This window comes from Lissotriton helveticus, chromosome 12, assembly GCF_964261635.1.
Source record: "Lissotriton helveticus chromosome 12, aLisHel1.1, whole genome shotgun sequence".
NCBI classification, from domain to species: domain Eukaryota; kingdom Metazoa; phylum Chordata; class Amphibia; order Caudata; family Salamandridae; genus Lissotriton; species Lissotriton helveticus.
This window is the reverse complement of record NC_136073.1, coordinates 907,927,660-907,948,853: the sequence shown is the minus strand read 5'-3', so window position 1 is coordinate 907,948,853 and position 21,194 is coordinate 907,927,660. Positions and strand designations below refer to the sequence as shown.

Here is a 21,194-nt window from a genome sequence, read left to right as displayed (position 1 = left end):
TATTGTGGTAAAACAGCTGGCTTCACATGCCAAAAGAGTTTAGCCTAAGACTGCTTTGTCAATGCTACCATTAGGATAGCTGGTCTATAAGGTTGACTTACAACCAATCACCATAAGGGTTGTTTGGACTGATACAAGGTGATCACTAGAACTAGTGAGCATCATATATCAGGCCAACTTCTCACAGTTGTCCACCAGGAACATCCGCTTCCGCTACCGTAGCATCTTTCATCCTAGGTTCATTGGGTCTTTTGAGGTGATTCGTCCGGTCGGATCTGTGGCTTATTTATTTTTATTTATTTAGGCGATTTGTTAAGCGCTCAATTACCCGTGGGTGTCTCGGTGCTGAGAGAGAGAACTGGTCCATGAGGAGTTATTGCGTGAACAGCCAGGATTTTATCTGCTTGCGGAAAGAGAGAAGAGATGTGGAGGCTTTGATGAAATGTGGAAGACTGTTCCATAGTTTAGAAGTGGTAACTATGAAGGATCTGTCTCCCCAGGAGACTTTCTTAGTCCTGGGAACCTGCATGAGTCCAGCGGTTGAGGATCTTAAGGATCTAGCAGGTTTGTAAGGACAGAAGGAATCTTTCAAATACGCTGGACCTTGACCATGAATTGCTTTAAAGGCAATACAGAGGGCCTTGAACTTAGTTCTCTTCTTTACAGGCAGCCAGTGAAGCTCTCGGAGTGTCCCAGAAATGGGGGCATACTTAGGAGATCCCGTAATCAATCTGGCCGCCGCATTTTGCACCAGTTGTAATTTCTTTAGAACACCTTCTTGAGCATTGACTAGCAGACCATTACAATAGTCAATGCCGGCCATGATAAGTGCGCTAATCAACGTTTTTGTCATATTCATGGGAAGATAAGGTAGGAGTTTTTTTATCATTCTCAAAGTATAGAATGAGGAGGATACTACCGTGTTGACGTGGTGCATGAAGGTGAGTTTGGTGTCCAGTATAACTCCGAGATTTCTTGCCTTGGTCACAGGGGAAGGGGGGGGTCCCAGGGCATCAGGCCACCATGTGGGAGACCAAGCAGGGGAGAGATTGCCAAACAGCATCACCTCCGTTTTATCGGAGTTTAATTTCAGGCAGTTTCTTGCCATCCAATTACTTATTGCCAACATTCCCAGATTAAAGTTGGCGGCCACTTCATCTCCGTTTTTGTTTATGGCTAGGACAATCTGGGTGTCGTCGGCGTAGGATGTAACTGCCAGGTGATGGATTTTTATGGTCCTCGCTAAGTCTGACACATAGATGTTGAATAATGTGGGACTTAGCGAGGACCCCTGGGGAACACCACAAGGAAGAGTGAAGGGAGGTGAGTTGAAGTTGCCAAAGGCAACGGATTGAACTCGGTCGGTGAGGAATGAGGCAATGAGTTCTTTCGCTGCACCCGTGATGCCTGCCGTTTCGACACGGTCGATCAAAGTAGAGTGATCGACCGTGTCGAAGGCCGCAGACAGGTCCAGCAGAATGAGCACTGCTGATCCTCCACTGTCCAGAGACTTCCTGATTTCCTCTGTGGCTTTAATCAGCGCAGTTTCCGTCCCGTGTCCCTTCCGGAAGCCAAATTGTGTTTCGTCCAGGCAGTTGTTTTGATCTATAAAATCTGAAATTTGTGTATTCATTATTTTTTCCACAATTTTGGCAGGGAGTGGGAGGCAGGCGATAGGACGATAATTGGCAACTATCGTCGGATCAAGTGAGCTTTTTTTGATAAGAGGTTTGACAATGGCTTTTTTCCAGATGGAAGGAAAAGTAGTGGACCGGAACATTGTATTAAAAATATCGGTGAGTTTAGGGCTTATAATTTCGGGGAAGTTTTTGAGAATGGCGGGGGGACATGGGTCTTCCGGAGATCCGGAATTCGTGGTGCGTAAGAGATGAGACACCAATTCCGAGGAGATCTGAGAAAATTCCTGGAAGGAACTGGGAGGGTTTGTTCGAGGGGGGTTGGTAGAGTTCATGTCCGACGGAGTTTGGTCATTAGAGGCAAAGTGAGGGTGTCCAGTACCATTGGCATGCGCTTTAAATTGGGAGAAGATGTCCGTGACTTTTTTTTGGAAATGGTTTGCCAGAGAGTTACATAGTTCTTGGGTATATGTAATAGGGGTGGATGCTGTTTGTCCAGAGAGACGCGTCACTACCTGGAAGAGTTGTTTGGTTGAGTCTTGAGCGAGATTAATTTGACTGCTATAGTATTTACTTTTCTCCTTGATAATTAGTTGTTTGTAGTTAAGCAGCATGATTTTATAGAGGGCTTTTTGCTCTGGATCGTAGTCACGTCTCCATTTGCGTTCCTGGCGCCTACAGTGTTGTCTTTCCAGTCTAAGAGTATCATTGAACCAGGGTGAGGACTTGATGTTTCTGTTGGAGGATTGTTTCTTAAGTGGGACTGTTTGATCGACAGTGTTTCGGATCCAAGTGGTATAGTTATTGGCAGCTAGTTCAGGATCAGCCTCAGTGGGTGGTAGGGTGGTCAATAGTGAGGATTGGGAAGCAGGAATGTCGATGCTTTTCCAGGCTCTGAATTTATTTAAGGGTGAGGAAGTGTGGAGTCGTGGGGGAGTAGGTTGTAGTGTAAAATCAAAAAGAATAGCAGAATGGTCCGTCCAGGTAAAGGGAAGGAGATCCTTTATTACTAGGGATTTCTCGCTAGAGAATAGACCGTCGAGAAGATGGCCCGCAGTATGCGAGGAGCCAGTAACCAATTGTGGGAGTCCTATAGTATGTAGTTCAGATAACAGAGCAGTAGTATCAGGATTGTCCAATAGCTCAAGATGGAAGTTAAAATCACCTAAAAAGGTGTACTGACTTTCACCTGCCAGCGGTTCAAGAAGCATGGGTAAACTAGCAAGGAAAGGACTGCGAGGTCCAGGAGGGCGGTACATAAGTGTACCTTTGAAAGGGGGCGCCTTAGGGATAGAGATAGAGAAAGACAAAGCTTCACAGCAAGAGGTGGGGATAGTTTCTGTTCGTACTGTTAGGTTTCCACGGTATATGATGGCTAGTCCGCCTCCTTTTTTTGGAGGAGGTCTGTCCAGTCTAACATTAGAGTATCCTTCAGGGGTAGCAGTAGCGAAATCTGGTCCGCAGGAAAGATCGCCCCATGTTTCGGTAATGAAGAGGAGGTCGATGTTGTGGCTCTCAATGAAATTGGAGATTTCATATTTGTGCTTAGGGAGGGAGCGCACATTTATCAGAGCGGCTATACATGATTTAGGTAGTGTCTTTTTGTTTGTGGTCGTTGTTTGTGAGGGGCGGTAGTTATTAGTGATAAAGGAGCATTTTGGGCAGATGTAAGGAAGGTGGCGTGGTTGTTTTGCTAGATTAATGCGCTGGCATTGATGCGCAGTGGAATTTAGCGAATGAAGGTAGTCGGAGTTGTACATAATGGTAGTTGCAGGGTTGGTAATGGTGGAACGAGTAGGGGGAGAGGCCCTAGGCCCGGTCCAGGCGCGGACGGGCGCAGACGGGCTTGCCCTATGCGCGCCTTTGGCGCGCAAACGGCGCTCCCGCTGCGCTCGTCCGCTGCGCTTCCTCCAATGACACATTAAATAGTGTAGGAGAGGCGGGGGGGCGTGGCCAAAAAAGGGGGCGTGGCCTCGCTGCACGCCGTCAATGGCGTTTTGACTGAGGGAGGGAGGCGCTGCTCCTAATCAGCAGGCTCCCCGAACATGAAGCAGTGGGTCAAGGTAGGCTAAAAACACAGTATTAAACAACACTGAAATGATTAAAAGATTATTAAAAGCAGTATCAGTCACATAGTGCAGCTCCCGGCTTTCCGCCTCAGGAGTAGGAATCTCTGGTAATGCACTCGTATTCAGTGCTTTTAAGCTCGGTGGAGGGGGCGTGGCCAAAAAAAGGGGCGTGGCCTCGCTGCACGCCGTCAATGGCGTTTTGACTGAGGGAGGGAGGCGCTGCTCCTAATCAGCAGGCTCCCCGAACGTGAAGCAGTGGGTCAAGGTAGGCTAAAAACACAGTATTAAACAACACTGAAATGATTAAAAGATTATTAAAAGCAGTATCAGTCACATAGTGCAGCTCCCGGCTTTCCGCCTCAGGAGTAGGAATCTCTGGTAATGCACTCGTATTCAGTGCTTTTAAGCTCGGTGGAGGGGGCGTGGCCAAAAAAGGGGGCGTGGCCTCGCTGCACGCCGTCAATGGCGTTTTGACTGAGGGAGGGAGGCGCTGCTCCTAATCAGCAGGCTCCCCGAACGTGAAGCAGTGGGTCAAGGTAGGCTAAAAACACAGTATTAAACAACACTGAAATGATTAAAAGATTATTAAAAGCAGTATCAGTCACATAGTGCAGCTCCCGGCTTTCCGCCTCAGGAGTAGGAATCTCTGGTCATGCACTCGTATTCAGTGCTTTTAAGCTCGGTGGAGGGGGCGTGGCCAAAAAGGGGGCGTGGCCTCGCTGCACGCCGTCAATGGCGTTTTGACTGAGGGAGGGAGGCGCTGCTCCTAATCAGCAGGCTCCCCGAACGTGAAGCAGTGGGTCAAGGTAGGCTAAAAACACAGTATTAAACAACACTGAAATGATTAAAAGATTATTAAAAGCAGTATCAGTCACATAGTGCAGCTCCCGGCTTTCCGCCTCAGGAGTAGGAATCTCCTTACAAATTGAAGTTGCCGGCTTCCCTGCGTATACATCCGGTGTTTCACTGCAGCTTGTTGAAGCCCGCGGGAAGAGCCAGGAGGGTGGCGGTGCCGCCGGGACGGTCAGCTGGAGTATGACCCCAACATTCTTCAATTGTGAAGTAAGCCAGTGCATGGTTTTAGCCATTAGCTGTTCAGTGGATTCGATCTGCCCGTCCTGCAAAACTGGGACGTTCCTCAAGACCACCACCAAAGGAGCGGCAGCCGGAGGTAGGTGTAAGGCCCGGGGGCCTTCTGAGGCTGAGCTATGGACCAATCTCGCATGCATCGAGGGGGGTTCTCAGCCATATGTCCCTGGTGCAGAGCTGGCTTGATTTACTAAAGCATGAATAGTGGGCATTAGTGCAGTGTCACCTAATGGCCTTGTGCAAGTTCTACTTTCCTTCCCCCCGGTGCTCAGGATAGACTGGGCAAATTCGCTAGACATATTCATATTCCCTGGCTCATCCACTTTTCCACCGAAGCAACTATACCAGCATCAGAACTGGTAGCTGCTGCGCCATTTCTCCTAGAAGGTAGTAGTATTGGCCTGATTGCTGGAGGTTTGGGAGGTATAAGATTTGCTACTACTGTGGTATTCAATTTATTAGATGAAGTTACAGGAGTCTGGTTAGTTTGGGCCAATAAACCCTCAACAGTACGAAAGTTAGACATAGCCTCTGAGGGCCCCCTCCCCACTTCCTCTTGGATGGGGGCTCTGGGATTGGTTCAAGGGTTTTGTTTTTGGAATGAGGCGCAGACCTCGTTGAGATGCGTGGAATTGGACTGCTTGCTGCGCCCTCTTGCACCGACTCAGCGGATGGGGGGATGATATGAGCTTCAGGTGTGGTGGGTGTTTCCAATGGCCCGCTCGAAGACTGTCCGATATCGCCTTCCTTATCATAGGAGTCAATATATGTAGGCAGGTAACGGTTGGGGTACAAGCATGAATCAGACCACCCAAAGATGATTGTTTAGACTGGAGGGGACCGAGTGATAAGGGACGCTCAGTCAGTTCTATCTCTAATTAAAAATTGGTCCAATGTCCGCACCACACTTCCGCTGGGTAGCACGTTTCTCCCCTTTCCCTCTCGCATATTCATCTTTGGATGAGATGTAAAAATAAAGCGGGCTTCCTGGTTAGTAACACCTTCGGGATGAACGGGCAATGAGTTGTAGAGGACTAACCTTGCGGTGTTGGCAAATTTAGAGAGGGGGCCCGGTCTCTAACAGGCTCAAACGGGCCCGCCCTTGGCCCGGGCTTTGCCCGGCGTGCGCGAACAGTAAAGTAGCCTCCCACAGGCAGTCACAGGTGCAGGCAATTGGTGGCAGAGCTCCCTGGGACTTGCAGTCCCATGCAGGTACACGTCGTCCTCCCCAGCTAGTGAAGCGGGGTGTGGGGGAGGGTGCTGTGCTAGCTCTGCATGCAATTTGCGTGACTATGGTGCCATGGGCGTTGTGCGCCGAATAAAACAACGATCTCTCCAGCACGGGGCCATCCAGCCCAGTTTAACAGTACAACCAGATTGCAATGCCAATAGATTAGTGCCCTTCAATATCTGGTGCTTTGCAGCAGTTTTAAAATCATCTTTTTTTCATGTTGTTCAAGTGCGTTAAATTCTGATATTTTTATATTTCCCTCATCTTCAGTGTCGTTTTGCTCGAGAGACAGTGTCACTCATGGTCATTGAAATGTCAGTCATAATTACACAAAAATTATGGAAAATGTCACACGGCTATCTGAAACCTTGGCAGCTATGGCAGAGACCTATAGGCTTTGCCAGTGCTTGTTTTATTTTTAATCCACGAAGCGTCCTCAGATATGGACGACAGATCTAGACACTGAAGACGGACTATAGAATCCAATGAAGATCCGGTAGACAGAGAAGACGGACATTAGACCCTATGAAGAACCGGTAAACACTGAAGACGGACTTTAGACTCTATGAAGAGCAAATAGACACAGAAGACGGGCATTAGACGCTATGAAGAGCCGGTAGACACAGAAGACGGACTATAGACTCTATGAAGAGCAAATAGACACAGAAGACGGGCATTAGACGCTATGAAGAGCCGATAGACACTGAAGACGGACTCTAGAGCCCAAGCGCCAGTAGACACCAAAGACGGACTCCCCTCACGTCAGGGCGCCACGTAGTCCTACGTCTGTTTCTGTTTCCGTTGGAGCTCGGTACCGGCGCCGCTGGGGGTCACGAGCCGCCGGTGAGGCCGGTGCAGCCACTGCTCGGACATGGAGTTCTTTGCCGGTCCCGCTCGGGGAGGAGGGAGAGCCCCAGGAGCCCCCGTGCGGGGGCCGCAGCAGCCGTGGGGGCAGTACACCCCCTCGCTGGGCCTGCTCACCCCCCAGGCGGGGGCCTCGTTCGGCGGAGGGCTGGGCATGTACCCCCCCGGGGGCACTTACTCCAGAGGCCCGGGGCTGGGCCTGCACCTCGGAGGGCCCGGCCTTCAGCCTCCCGGGGGCCGGAGCAGCAGTGAGCCCGGCTGGTGGCCTCAGCAGGGCCCCGGGCCCCGAGCCCCAGAGACCAAACATCATGGTGGAGTCTACAGTGGACACGCGGGGATGGGGCCCCAGCTGGGGGCACCGGGGCCTGGCCTGGGCCCTCAGCATCCAGGAGGACCCTACAGCCAGGGCATGGGCATGCAGACCGGTGCCCCCCTGAGCCCTCGGCATCCAGGAGGACCCTACAGCCAGGGCATGGGCATGCAGACGGGTGCCCCGCTGGGCCCCCAGCATCCAGGAGGACCGTACATCCAAGGCATGGGCATGCAGACGGGTGCCCCGTACAACACCGAGCTGGAGCTCAGCCCTCAGCGTGTCAGCGTGTCAAGGCTAGGTCTACCGCAGCCAAGGGGCCATAATAACATAGACCCGGGTGTGGGTTTACAGATGCCTGTGGTGCACCAGGACAGGATCTATATCTCATCTCCAAACCAGAACCAGGGATACAAGTCTGGAGAACCAGGGCAGGGTTGGGAATGCCCTCCCATGAGTGTGGGCCATAGCAGAAACCAATCTCCAGCAGGCACCAGTCGCAGCAGAGACTGCTCTCCCACAGGGATGAGCCGCAGCCGAGACCATTCTTCCGCAGGAATGAGCCACAGCCGAGACCATTCTCCCGCAGGGATGAGCGGCAGGCGAGACCGCTCTCCTGCAGGGATGAGTGGCAAGCGCGACCGCTCTCCCACAGGGATGAGTGGCAAGCGCGACCGCTCTCCCACAGGGATGAGTGGCAAGCGCGACCGCTCTCCCACAGGGATGAGTGGCAAGCGCGACCGCTCTCCCGCAGGGATGAGTGGCAAGCGCGACCGCTCTCCCGCAGGGATGAGTGGCAAGCGCGACCGCTCTCCCGCAGGGATGAGTGGCAAGCGCGACCGCTCTCCCACAGGGATGAGTGGCAAGCGCGACCGCTCTCCCACAGGGATGAGTGGCAAGCGCGACCGCTCTCCCACAGGGATGAGTGGCAAGCGCGACCGCTCTCCCACAGGGATGAGTGGCAGGCGCGACCGCTCTCCCACAGGGATGAGTGGCAGGTGTGACCGCTCTCCCGCAGGGATGAGTCACAAGCAAGACTGCTCTTCCTCAGGGGAGAGTCGCAAGCGAGACAGTGCTCCTGCAGGGTGGAGCCCTCATCACTCTCCCACAGAGACAAGCCGCAGGAGAGACACAACAGGTACATCTCGGTTGTTGATACCCTTGAAAGCCAATAAACGGAAACGGAAAAGAAAAGTACTTAAAACAAATCTGGAGCGCAAGCGTTCTCTAAAAGTTGAACCTTTCCCTCCACACTGTTCAATAAACAACATTAAACAAGCTCTTCAGGACTTGTTTGGAGAGTTTGGAGAGATTACTTCAATTCAGATCAGCGGACAGAATGAGCAACGTAATGCCATGGTGTTTTACAAGTTTGCAAAGGATCGTGACAGTGCTTTATCAGGAACCCAAGGGACAAGTCTCTTTAACAAGAACATTTATGTCACTGTGTGGCCACACAAAAAAATTAAATCGTTCACAGCTGATGTAAATAGTGGATTTTTTGCAGAGGAGGGATCAGGGACACTGTATATTAGCAATTTGAGTAAGAATGTTTCTCAGAATGACCTCTTGCGTTGCTTCAATAGTTTTGGGGAGATATTTTATACTGAGGTTCAAAAATTATCCGGGCTTTACAACTATGGTGTTGTGCAGTTTACAGACAAAGACAGTGCTAATAAGGCCATTAGTGAATTGAATGGACACTTCCTTTCCCGGAGTGAGCTCAAGGAAAAGTTTGGGGATAGTTTTTCTTCAAACTGCATTTTTGTCTATGGTCTCAGTAAGACCAATTTCACACCTGCATCTTTAGTTCACCATTTTTGTCAGTTTGGAACTTTGAAAAAAGTATTGTTTGATTCATCAAGTGGCAGAGCCCTGGTTTTCTTCGAAGACCTATCTAGTGCAGAAAAAGCCATACATGAAATCAGAGAGAAGTCTTCTGGTAATTTGCTTATGGGGGATTATGCAAATCATGAATTTTTAGCAAGATTTTGTCGTTCCATGGGAATGCCTGTGGAAAATAGACAGGGCTTCATTTTGAGATTTGGAAAGCAGAGTAAATATGGAACTAAATATTTAGCAAAAGAGAAAGAGACACAGATCTTAGTAGACAATAGTGAGGAGCAGCAGAAAGACCTTTTGACTGGGACTGGTGAGGAGGAGGAAGAGGCAGACATGTTAGCAGAAGCTAGTGAGGAGGAGGAAAAGGAAGACATGTTAGCAGAAGCTTGTGAGGAGGAGGAGGAGGCAGGCATGTTAGCAGAAGTCATTGAGAAGATGGAAGTTTTAGATGAGGTTGGTGAAGAGCAGGAGGCGGTGTCCCCATTGTTAGATTGGAGTGAGAAGATAGAGTCTTCATCAGACTATGGTGAGGAGGCAGCAGAGCCGTTACCTGAAGCGGATGAGATAAGTATGCCCACTTTTGCAGAAGTGGTTAAGAAGAACCCACCCAGTGAAAGAAATAGTACATTCTCGATTCCAGTGATAGTGCACAGAAAGACATCCAAGTAAGGAAGTACAATTAACAAATGACCCTAGAATTAGTATTGGTTGGTTTTGGGGGGGGGCACATTTTTTTGGATTCATCTACTTCATGTTAGTTACTAAAAATGATTTATGACAAGTGAAATTCAGTTTTTTTGGGGGGCATAAATTAATAAATTAAAGAATTTCAACATTATTAGTGTTTGAAGTAAGTTCTTAAGGCATTTTTGTGCAAATTATTTCTTTGTTTCAATGAACTAAGTTTGTTGCAATCACATATATCTACTAAATTCCAATCCAGCATGGGCTATTTAGCACAGCAACACTTGCCTCAGTAGATATTTGCATGCTGAATACATGAAGTGCAAACACAAATTGTTAATTTACTTTGTTTCTTTGGTAAGCACAAACCCAACTGTAGTGTGTTGGAGCAGGATAATTGGTGCGGTTTACTTAAAAGTAGTTTGTTTGTTATGTGAAGCATTTCACAAAGATAAACAAGCATTTGCAATGCAATAGGTCTCGCATTAGGAAAGTTTGAGCTATTGGTTTTGTAAATGTCAATTTTTTTATTTATGTGTTGGTTTTGAAAATAGCGAAATTAATAGCTTTGTCATTTCCAATGCCAATAGTTTTAACTTTCGCAAATGTGACACCTATGGCATTTGTAATGCAATATGTGTTTTATTTACGTGACTTAGATGTATTGATATTGCAAATAATGGCTTTTAATTTTTTTAATAATTAATACTTAAATAAAAGTTATTGTAATTTATGGCAAATAGCTTAAACTTTTGTGAAGATTATGTTCAGTGTATTTTATTGTGACGAAAATCCAAGAACAGAAGTGAAATGTTAACTTTTTTTGTGACATTTGTAATAAAGCTTGAAAAGATAGATAGATAGATGGTTGTGTGTGTGGGGTTGTGTCTTTGGGGTTGTGTGTGCGGGGCTGTGTGTGCGGGGCTGTGTGTGCGGGGTTTGGGGTTGTGTGTGTGGTTGTGTGTGCTTGGTTTGGGGTTGTGTGAGGGGGTTGTCTGTGTGAGGGGGTTGTCTGTGTGAGGGGGTTGTCTGTGTGAGGGGGTTGTCTGTGTGAGGGGGTTGTCTGTGTGAGGGTGTTGTCTGTGTGAGGGGGTTGTCTGTGTGAGGGGGTTGTCTGTGTGGGGGGTTGTGTGTGTGGGGGGGTTGTGTGTGTGTGGGGGGGTTGTGTGTGTGTGGGGGGGTTGTGTGTGTGTGGGGGGGTTGTGTGTGTGTGGGGGGGTTGTGTGTGGAGGGGGTTGTGTGTGGGGGGTTGTGTGTGGGGGGGTTGTGTGTGGGGGGGTTGTGTGTGGGGGGGTTGTGTGTTTCGGGGGTTGTGTTTGTGGGTTTGTGTTACTATCCTTGTGGGGACTAGGGTGTGATAACACACTCACGCTGTGGGGACTTGATTGCACTGTGGGGACCTGAACCCAAGTCCCCACAATGCAATGTCTTCTAAATGATAAAAAATTGCCTTGTGGGGACCTGTGTTTCGTAAAGTGTGTTTAAATGTTTGCTCAGCTCTGCCCCTGTGGACAGGAGGCGGTACTGCAGTCTTAAACACACTTTGCTCACTAGAAACACATGCTAGCAGCAGAAAGCAAAGACATTTCAAAGGAAAAGCTGCATAACCTCATGTTAAAAATGTTTTTAATGCAAACTAACCTTTGTTCTATATATTAAAGAAAAACTTTATTTACATGAAGCCATTGATTTTAGACTATTTGTCTCTGAAAATTATTTGTAATTTTTATAAACTTTGCTAAAATCAATTTAGGTCGGTTTCAAATCCCAGAATACTTCACTATTACAGTTGTATTATTAAATGCAATCAAGGAATGATGGTGCACTATGCCACATTACAATATAAAGGGATTTGATAGTTTTTTGCAAATACCCTATAGGCATCAATGTCTATTATGGGGCAGATGTATCAATATTGTATTTTGCGAGTCCTTAATAACGAATTTTACCAATTTGCTATTAAGGACTCGCAAAATGAAATGTATGTAGGTTTCACTATTAAAATTGCGATTCCTACGCATTCCTTATTTGCGACTCGCAAATTGCGACTCGCAAATAAGCAATGGCTTCACATTCATTTCTATGGGCCAGGAGGCCCATAGAAATGAATGGGAATTGCATGCGCAATTTTTTTAGTACCCAATAGGTACTCGCAAATTGCGCATGCAATTTCAAGGGTGCCAAAAGGACACCCGGTTGCATCCCTGAACTATGCATGTGTGCACATGTGGCGCACATACATGCCTGTATGTGCACAACATGACACTTAGAAAAATGCAAAAAAAGTGAATTTTTCTAGGAAATCACGATTCCTTAAGGCCAGATCCCATATTTTGGGTGCTTCCAAAAATGCATTTAAGGAATCGCAATTTGCGATTCCTTAAATGCATTAGCAAAATAGGTACTCGAAAAAATTGCGAGTCCCTATTTTGCAAATGCCTTTTGGGATGATACATCCCAAAAGGCTTTTTCATGTTCACAAACTGGATATATATATACACAACTCCTCAGCAGAAAGAGAAGAGGCCACAGCAGAGGAACCATTGTAATCAGCTTTATTCAGGAAACACACAGCATGGCGAATGTATTTCGGCGTATTTTTGCCTTCTTCAGTGCCAGGGGTGTTGTCAGGATGCAGGCGCTTATTTCGGGTCTAAATACCCGGCCCCATCCTGATTACTCGTGAGCCGCTCCACCCCCAAGGTGAGATCCATGTGCCTATACCTCCTGTGGACCGCCTAGTGCATGGCGCCAACAGGTCCCCGAATGCATGATTCTTTCTGGTAGGCATTGCGGGGGTGGATTAGCGCTGTGATGTCCCACGAATTCTGCTCACTCCACAAGTCCCCAAACCGCAGCAACCCCCGAGCCACATGGATCCTTTTAGCGGGGGCAAAGCTGGAAATTCACCTTGCACAGCGTGCAGTCAATGACTGCCTCACCGCTCCATCTCCTCCCGGGCCTGGAGGTGGGCCTTGGTAGTTCCAGTAACCTGGATGGCACAAAAGTTCCGTCGAGGCAGAGACCAGTGAATCCAAGGCCAACTTGATGATGAAACCCCACATATCCCCAGAGACAGAACAGGTAGAAGAGCCTTCTCCCACATCGCAGCCAAGACCTGGAACGAGCTCCCCATTAACATCAGAAGTGCCCACTCAGTTCAGTTCAATTAGCTTTATTCGATTTTGTTTAAAACCATAAAAGCATCAACAATACATAGATAAACACCAAAGAGTTGCAGAAAACATCATATCATTTCATGCGAAAGTTAGTAAAACAGAATTAAATAGGTATATCGAGTCAGCTAATCAATATACATAAATTTCATTTTCAATGATCAACTTTAGAACAAGAGCATTAAACAAGCTGCACTTACGTCCTACCCTGTCTGTAGATTCCTCTTAGTGATGGGGTTTTTAAGAATACAATTTTTAAACAAAAGTTGAAAACCATTAAGGACTAAAAGATTAAATGGCTATTGGTGTAACTAGATATACCTGGGGCTCGGATAAAAATCGTACAAATCCCAAATTTGGATGGTGCCATGTCTCTCCTTAGGGGGCCGAAATCGTAAGTAAGGGACGATATTACTGTTCTTAAATTCGACTAGCACCAGGTCCCCAGCGATGTCCTTGGGCAGCGAGCCCAACCACCCCACCCTCCTGACACCCAAAATGCCACCATCCAGCTCGGGCGGCAGAGGTCTATTTTTCCGCAGCCAGACGATGGCCTTATCTAGCAGATCCTGCCGTGACTCGTGTGTTTCCTTGGTGATGGCAGGAACCCCAGAGAGGACAGACACGTATGGGGCGGCTTGTGGAGGCAAGTGGATACATGGCATTCTTGCCAGGGCTGGACGAACCACTATATGAGTTAGTGACGGGGGTTTTGACGTTACTTTGTGGTCTATGGAAGTTGGTCTACAGGGGGGCTGTAATTGAGATTCGCCATTTTTACAGGTATTAGACTTGTACTTTTCAGGGACGGTGGGAGGGTCTGTGCAGGCGGATACATCCAATTTGTTATTCTGGAGAGGATACTTATTGATTGCTTCCTCGATGCTATTCAGCCTATCCCCCAACTCATTGATTTTTAGGACCAAAGGTGAAATAACAGTTAACAAAAGTTGCTCAATTTTAGTCAATAAAGTCATTTGGGGAGGCAAGACAGGGTCATCTTGCCTGGCCGCGGCCGTGTCCTGCGTTGATGTTATTAAATTGAAGGGAGATAATGTTGGGCCGCTGCGCAGATTTTGTATATTTGCATTATTCGCAGTGACAATGTCGCTGTCGTGTTTCCCTCTAATGATGTGATCCAGGGGTGAGGCGTTTACTTGTTTTTGGACTTTTAATATAGGTGTTGTTGAGTCCCGTGGGAAGTCATTAGAGATAACACAGTTAGTGCCCACAGTAGGGGAGGTTATAACAACATCTGGTGCGTACTTTGTGCCACACAGGGCGTTGAGCTCCTCCCAGATAGACATAGTGTCTATGTTAATGATAGAAACGCCAGTATAGCCAATATAAGCAATAAAGCATCACAATACCCCTCCCGTGGTAGAATCAAGTGGGGTGGCCCGTCCTGTCCTCCTCGGGTCCTCTGAGGGCTACAGAGGGCCCGCCCTTTGCCCGGGCTTAGCCCGGCGTCCCGCGGAGCGGAGCGCTGCTTTAAAGGCGCCTCCTGGCACTATCCCAGTGTCAGAAGTCAGCGCCGCCGCTGAGGCTGCCGGGAGATGCAGTCCCGGGGCGGCGGCGCTGTAAATAGCAAAAGCGTGACTCGTGGCGGTGGCGGCTGCAATGGGGGCCTTCTCTCCTCCCCCCTCCGACTTGTCAAATGCCCACTCACTGAACCTATTCAGGAAGGCCCTTGTAAGAAATGGGGTTACCCAAATCTCCAAGGGGGTAGTACGGACCAAGCGGCCAGGCCAAACTTCGAGGACATGTGAAGCATTCACGCAGTACCTACGGGACGACAGACCGGGACTATTGGATGGCAGTTTTTGGAAAAAGAAAGGAAAACAATACAGAGGGGCCGCCAAACTACTATTGAGTCAGACGAGTGATCTGAAGTGCGTCGCTGAAAATACATTTGAATTGCTTACGTGACACAGAAGAAACCGCCTGGTATCGAAAATTGTCATGATAAATGATCCTATGCGCGCCACTGGTTAACTTATCAATTGAGACCTCGTCATTTCAGAAATCGATTCAGTTTGTAAATAAACTCCCTAGTGAAGAGAAGAATTGAAGCTCAGGATATTTTGAATAAGAACTACCAATTTTTAATAGAGGGAATGCCTATCTGTATTCAGATTGATAATTGAAATCAGGAAACCCTTGAACGCATTCGATCAGGATATCCACACAGATTTCACAATTTATTGGAAAAAGTATCTGTTCTGCTAAAGGTCCTGAAGAAGGTGGTTCCATCCTACCGAAACGCGTCGACCTAGCGTAGAAGATCACATTACAATCTGTGACCCCTCAGACACAGAATAAGGGATGAATGTACAATGTATGAGAGTGTATGTATGAGAGATATGAGATTGCCTAGAAAAAAAAAAATTCTCTTTGTGTGGATTCTCTTTTTTTTTAATTTATTGATTTATGTGTTCTTTTTGATGAAACAATTGTATTGTAATTTTGAAATACTGTGGAAAAATAGAATTTTTGTAAAAAAAGAAATAAATTAAAAAATTTGATAAAATTCAATGTTGTCACCTTGTGTTAGAAACTTTTTTTTTTTTTTTTTAACTTTTATTGAGCAATCAGATAAACAGCACAGAGACGGGCCTACAACCACACGGGCTGGCCGCTAAGTCGCAAAGCACAACACATGAAGTAAACAATCATTTCCGTGGCCAGGCACAAATCATAGATTAAGTATTGCTCAAAGCATATGACAGGACACAACAATTTTCTGTCTTAAACATTAAAATAACGAACTCCGAACAAGGCGAATGCAGCAATCAAGTCAGCCCAGATGGCAGAGGGGAAGGCCACTAATCAGGAAGACAAAGGTAAATCAATGAGACTCGGCAAGGCTGGGGGGGGGGGACAGCAGAGAGGACAGGAAAATCCTAAAACAGAATGAAAAATTTCGGGAACGTCAGCCTAGGGAGACAAGGTAACATCGGACGTGTCAACCAAGGGAGGGGTACAAATGTCTCCACGATATGCATTCCACTGACCCCAAATTTTCGTCCACGCCCTGGGTCTGCCCCTAGCCACATAGACGGTCTTCTCTCGAAACATGGACCAGTCCATGTTATCCTCCCACACCGAAACGTCTGGAGGTCTGGATGCGCCCCAGAGTTGCGCAATGTCCCGCTTCGCGACCATGTACCCCAAGGTCGCCCATCTGGTCTGGGCCACAGAATAATCGGTGGGTTCCCACACGTTCAACAGGCATCGTCGGGCCTCAGGCCGCAGGGTAACACCAGTCACAACAGTCATCACCGCAAGCACATCAATCCAGTAGGCTGCTACCACCGGGCACTCCCAAAGTATATGCATAAAGGTAGCACTCATCCCACAACCACGCTTACATAAGCCATCTGGGGAAAAACCCATTACAACCAGGCGCGGACCAGTTACATACACCCGGTGGAGGATCTTAAGTTGCACCAAACGCAGACGGGCGGGAATGGCGACCTCCTTCGGAGAAGAGAGTGCCGACTGCCAATCCTCGTCATCTAATTCCAATCCGTCACCGACCCACATCTCCCTAAGTCGGACCAACAAGTCAGCGCGATTATGAATCAATTTTTGTAAATAAGGGAGATAGTGCTATCGGGCAGGTGTCCATCTAATATACGATCTTCAAGGGGGGAGGACTCGGGCAGGGTCACATCAGGAGTTAGAACTGAGGCCAGGGCATGCCGGACCTGCAGATACCGAAAAAACTCTCTATCACTCAAGTCGTATTCCGCCTTAAGGGTCTGGAATGACTTCACGCTACCTTTCACACAGACATCACCCACCTTACATATCCCAATCATATCCCAGCGTTCAAAGCCCTTAGTAGACCAGAGACACCCCAAACGTTCAGAAGCATAAAGCGGCGTCGCCAGTGTCAGTCGATTCTCCCATCCCAAACTCACATTCGCGGCGCGCCACACATTGACTGCGATCCTGGACGGGCCCACAAGATGGCGCCCGGCCGATCTAGAATAAAGCGCTCTATTAAAGTCCCCTCCCGGCAGCTGGAATCTATCCATCTCAAAGGCCGGATCTCGGCCCGGTGAATACATCGCTTGGTTGATGGCAGACAGCTGGGCAGCCCAGTAATATCTCTTGATGTCGGGGAGCGCCATGCCCCCGTCATACCAAGGGATGGTAAGTTTCGCAAGGGCAATACGTGGACGCCCGTCCCAGATCAGTTGTCTTTGAAGATTCTCGATCTCTCGGAAATAGGTAGCGGGAATGTCGTCATAAGAATTTTGAAGTGCGTAGAGGAACCGCGGCAAGGACATCATTTTAAAAAGGGCTGCCCTGCCCAAAGGAGACAGGGGTAGCTTACGCCAACGGGCCACATCCAGTCGCAGTCGAAGAAGCGGGGGGAGGAGATTACGCTCGAACCGGAGTGAGGAGTCCAGCGTAATAAAAATCCCCAAATACTTGAAGCCAGACTGGACTACCTGGATAGGAAATCTGTCCGGCAAAGGGGGCAAAACACCTGAAAGAACATACACGCAGGACTTAGCCCAATTAATAACTAGGCCCGAGTTAGCACCAAACGAAGTAAGAACATCAAATAAGACATTTAAAGATTTACGCGGGGAAGTAAGATATAGAAGAATGTCATCCGCGTAAAGTGAGACGCGGTCCTCAAAGTCCGGTGACCAACGGATCCCTTTGAGTGAAGGCTCCCATCGAAGCCACGCAGCTAACGGTTCCAGGGCAAGCGCGAAAAGCAACGGAGACAAGGGGCAACCCTGACGGGTCCCCCTACCAAGGCAGAAGGGGACAGAAACTCTACCGTTCACCACTACCTGCGCTAAGGGTTCAGCGTATAACAACTTCACCCAACCAATAAACTCAGGTCCAAAACCAAATTTTTCAAGAGCTGCCCAAAGATAGGGCCACTCTACAGTGTCGAAGGCCATCGAGGCATCCAACGAGGCCAAAATGGCCGGCTCCGTCAGAAGCCCCGCCCTCGCAACAACACCATGGAGACGACGTAGGTTAAGAGCCGTGTTGCGATGTGGGATAAATCCGGATTGATCCGGATGAACCAAGCCACTAATGACCTTCAAGAGGCGGGTCGCCAGGAGCTTAGCCAGGACCTTGGGCTCAACATTTAACAGGGAAATGGGCCTATAAGACGAACAAAGGTCCCGCGGTTTACCGTCCTTGGGAATTACGGCTATCGTAGCCAGACGCTGATCATACGGGAGAATACCCCGTTCCCGGGACTCCAAAAACATGGCACGAAGATAGGGCGCCACCCTGTCAGGACGTAGCTTGTACAGTTCAATTGGCAACCCATTCAGGCCCAAGGCTTTGCCCGAACGGAGTGAGCGAATGGCAGTCGCTATCTCGTCCGTAGTAAAAGGGGACTCCAACGATACACGGTCTAAATCGGAAACACTGGGCAAAGCTATATCGCGCAACAAAAGGCGAGAGTCAGCAACATCCCGTCCAGACACAGGGGTATAAACCACACGAAAATACTCCGCAAAACGTTCAACTATTCCAACCGGGTCCGTCACTCTCACACCATTCAATGACTGAATCACAGGCACCACACGATTCGCCCTCTCTTTCTTATCCAACCATGCCAATAATTTACCCGCTTTGTCCCCCACATCATACAGACGACCCTGTTGCTCCCGGAACATCAGTTTAGCCGCATCCGTGACCAAAGACTTATAAGCAAATTGTTTCAGACCCAGGGCGTGGAGTTTATCAGGTGTAACATCCGATTCTAAGTCAGCCTCCCTTTCAGCAATCTCCCTCTCAAGGTCCACCACCTCCCGATTCCTCGCCTTCTTGGATTCAACAATAAGGGAATGGGCCTGTCCACGAATCACTGTCTTAAAGGCCTCCCACAGGGATACCGCAGAGGAAACGGACCCCTCGTTGTCTAAAAAATAAGCGTCCAAAGACTTAATCAAAAGGTTGCGGGTCTCGGGGGAGGTAAGGTACCATGGGTTGATAGGAGCCACCCAGCCCGCCGCTTCCACCCCCATCTCAAAACAAAGCCAGAGCGGAGAATGATCGGAGATGCCCCGGGGGAGGTGTCTAATCTCACGCACCGCCGGCGACTGGGCCGCGGGCATCAGGAAATAATCCAGTCTAGACAGACTCCCATGGGCCCCAGAGTGGAAAGTGTATTGAAGCTGAGTAGGATGCATAAGCCTCCAGCAATCCACCAAGCCAAACGTGTCCAGAAACCCACCCAGCCACTGTTGGGCCGAAGGAGTATCCCTAGGGGGGTGACGATCGTGTAGACCAGAGAACACAGAATTAAAGTCCCCTGCAATGAAGAGAGTACTATCAGGGAGGTTTAACAACACACGGCCCAAATCAGAAAAGGTAGAAGTCTGTGGGCCGGGGGGCACATAAACAGCAAATAAGGAGAGGGTACGACCCTCATAACGACCCACGAGGACAGCATAACGCCCCCGATCATCAAGGATCACATCATCAATAGCTAGGGGGAGGGAAGCCCGAACAAGGATACCCACCCCCCTGGAACCCGTGGTAAACCCCGAATGTGCGGCGAGGCGATAGCCCCACCTATTCATCGCACGACAAGTATTGCCCACCAAATGAGTCTCCTGTAGAAAAACAATATCTGGAGACAAACGTCGTAAACATCTCAACACCACACTCCGCTTAATACGATCCCCCAGACCATTAACATTCCACGAAACAAACCTCAACCCGCTACCCCCCATCCCACACAGCAACGCCGAAACCCCTCTTCAATGAGCATGACATAAAAAACAGCAGTAGCAAGATAGAGTCGCCTGGAGAACATAACACACAAACATCGAACTTCCCAACCACCCACCCCCCAACAATCGAGAAAACACCCCCCACCCTGCACCCCTGCAAAATGCTAAAAAGCCACCCCAACATGCAGTGTGCCTGTCGCCCAAGAACCCCCATTCTACAAAAAGACCCCAGAGGAGGAAAGGCTCTGGCCCACCCGCCACCCCGAGCAAGACAGATAACGAGGAGAACACACAAACAGAAGAGGGACTTAGGCATAGAATCCCGGAAGAGTTTACTCTATACGAGGGCCCAGGCGTAGACGAATTGTTCAGCTCTCCACACCACCCTCAGCACCACCCGGGTGGGCGGCGGACTCAGTCGCAGGAGGTCGGTCAGGCAGAGAGTCCAGCCAGTCATTCACAGAGTCAGGCCGATCAAAGAAAAAGGTTTGGTCACTGTACTCAACTCGCAGCCTGGTCGGAAAAAGCATAGCGTAGCGTAATCCCATGTCCCGGAGACGTTTCTTAACACCACGGAAGCCCATACGCTGTTTCTGGACCTGTTGAGAAAAGTCCGGATAAAAGTTCACTGTGGCGTTCTCAAAGGCCACCGGGCCCTTCACACGTGACGCTTGCAGGATAGCGTCCCGATCCCCAGCCCAGACGGAGAGAGGTAGTTCTGGATCAGGTCCTCAACCAGGAGATCAACAGAGTGAGGTTCTGGATTCTCCGGAACACCAACCACGCGCACATTACAGCGACGTGCCCTGTTCTTAAAGTCCTCCAAGCGCCGGGTCATGAAATCGTTCACCCTACGGAGATTGCCAATCTCCGTCTGTATCTCCGAGACGTCTGCCGTGAGGCTGGATGACTTGAGATCCAATGACTTAACCTTCTCATTGGTTTTCGATAGGTCGGCTCGAATCAAGTTCACATCAATGGCCACGGTGTCGATTTTGTGGGCCAAAGCCTCATATTGTTGGCCTATCGTCTCCTTCATGCCAGAAATGGCGCCCATGATGTCCTGCAAGGACGGTTCCGTTGACGCGTCCACAATGTGGTCAGCAGCACTTGGACCGGGCAGGGCGGCTCCGGGGGACCCCTTCGAATGGGTGTAACGGTCCATAACGTTAGACTGGACCGGGCCCCCACGCAGGGGCGTCTTGGTCTTCCGTGTCTCTCGGTCCCCTCTGCCCGCCATGCTGGAAACTGCGTCACCAGGAGATTTACCCGGCTTGATGGAATGGGCACAGGAAAGTAGGGCTTCGGGACCAAAGAGCCGCTGCAAGGGTACCACCAGGATAGGGCCAGTCAGATAGGAGAATAAGCCAGCCAAAGGCCCGACAGCCGTCTCGTGCCCTGGACCCAGCCCAGGCCAGACTCCCCTGCCAGATGTCTCAGTCTGAGGCAGAATCGAAACCGAAACTTAAGAGGGGGACCCACAAGTCCAATCCCCCTGCCGCTGTTGTTCAACTCCAATTATTTACAACAAGGGGTGGTGATGGACAGAGTCTCTGAATTAAGC

At 49.0% G+C, this 21,194-nt stretch overlaps 1 protein-coding gene across 1 annotated transcript in view; it reads left to right on the top strand.

Moving 5' to 3' along the window:
* Window positions 1-6,828: 6,828 nt before the first annotated feature.
* Window positions 6,829-21,194, top strand: part of LOC144799432 (uncharacterized) — a 91,596-nt gene continuing 77,230 nt past the window's right edge. The window contains exon 1 of the mRNA XM_078670730.1: window positions 6,829-6,865. The gene's annotated coding sequence lies outside the window, so the exon portion shown is untranslated. The remainder of the gene's footprint in view (window positions 6,866-21,194) is intronic.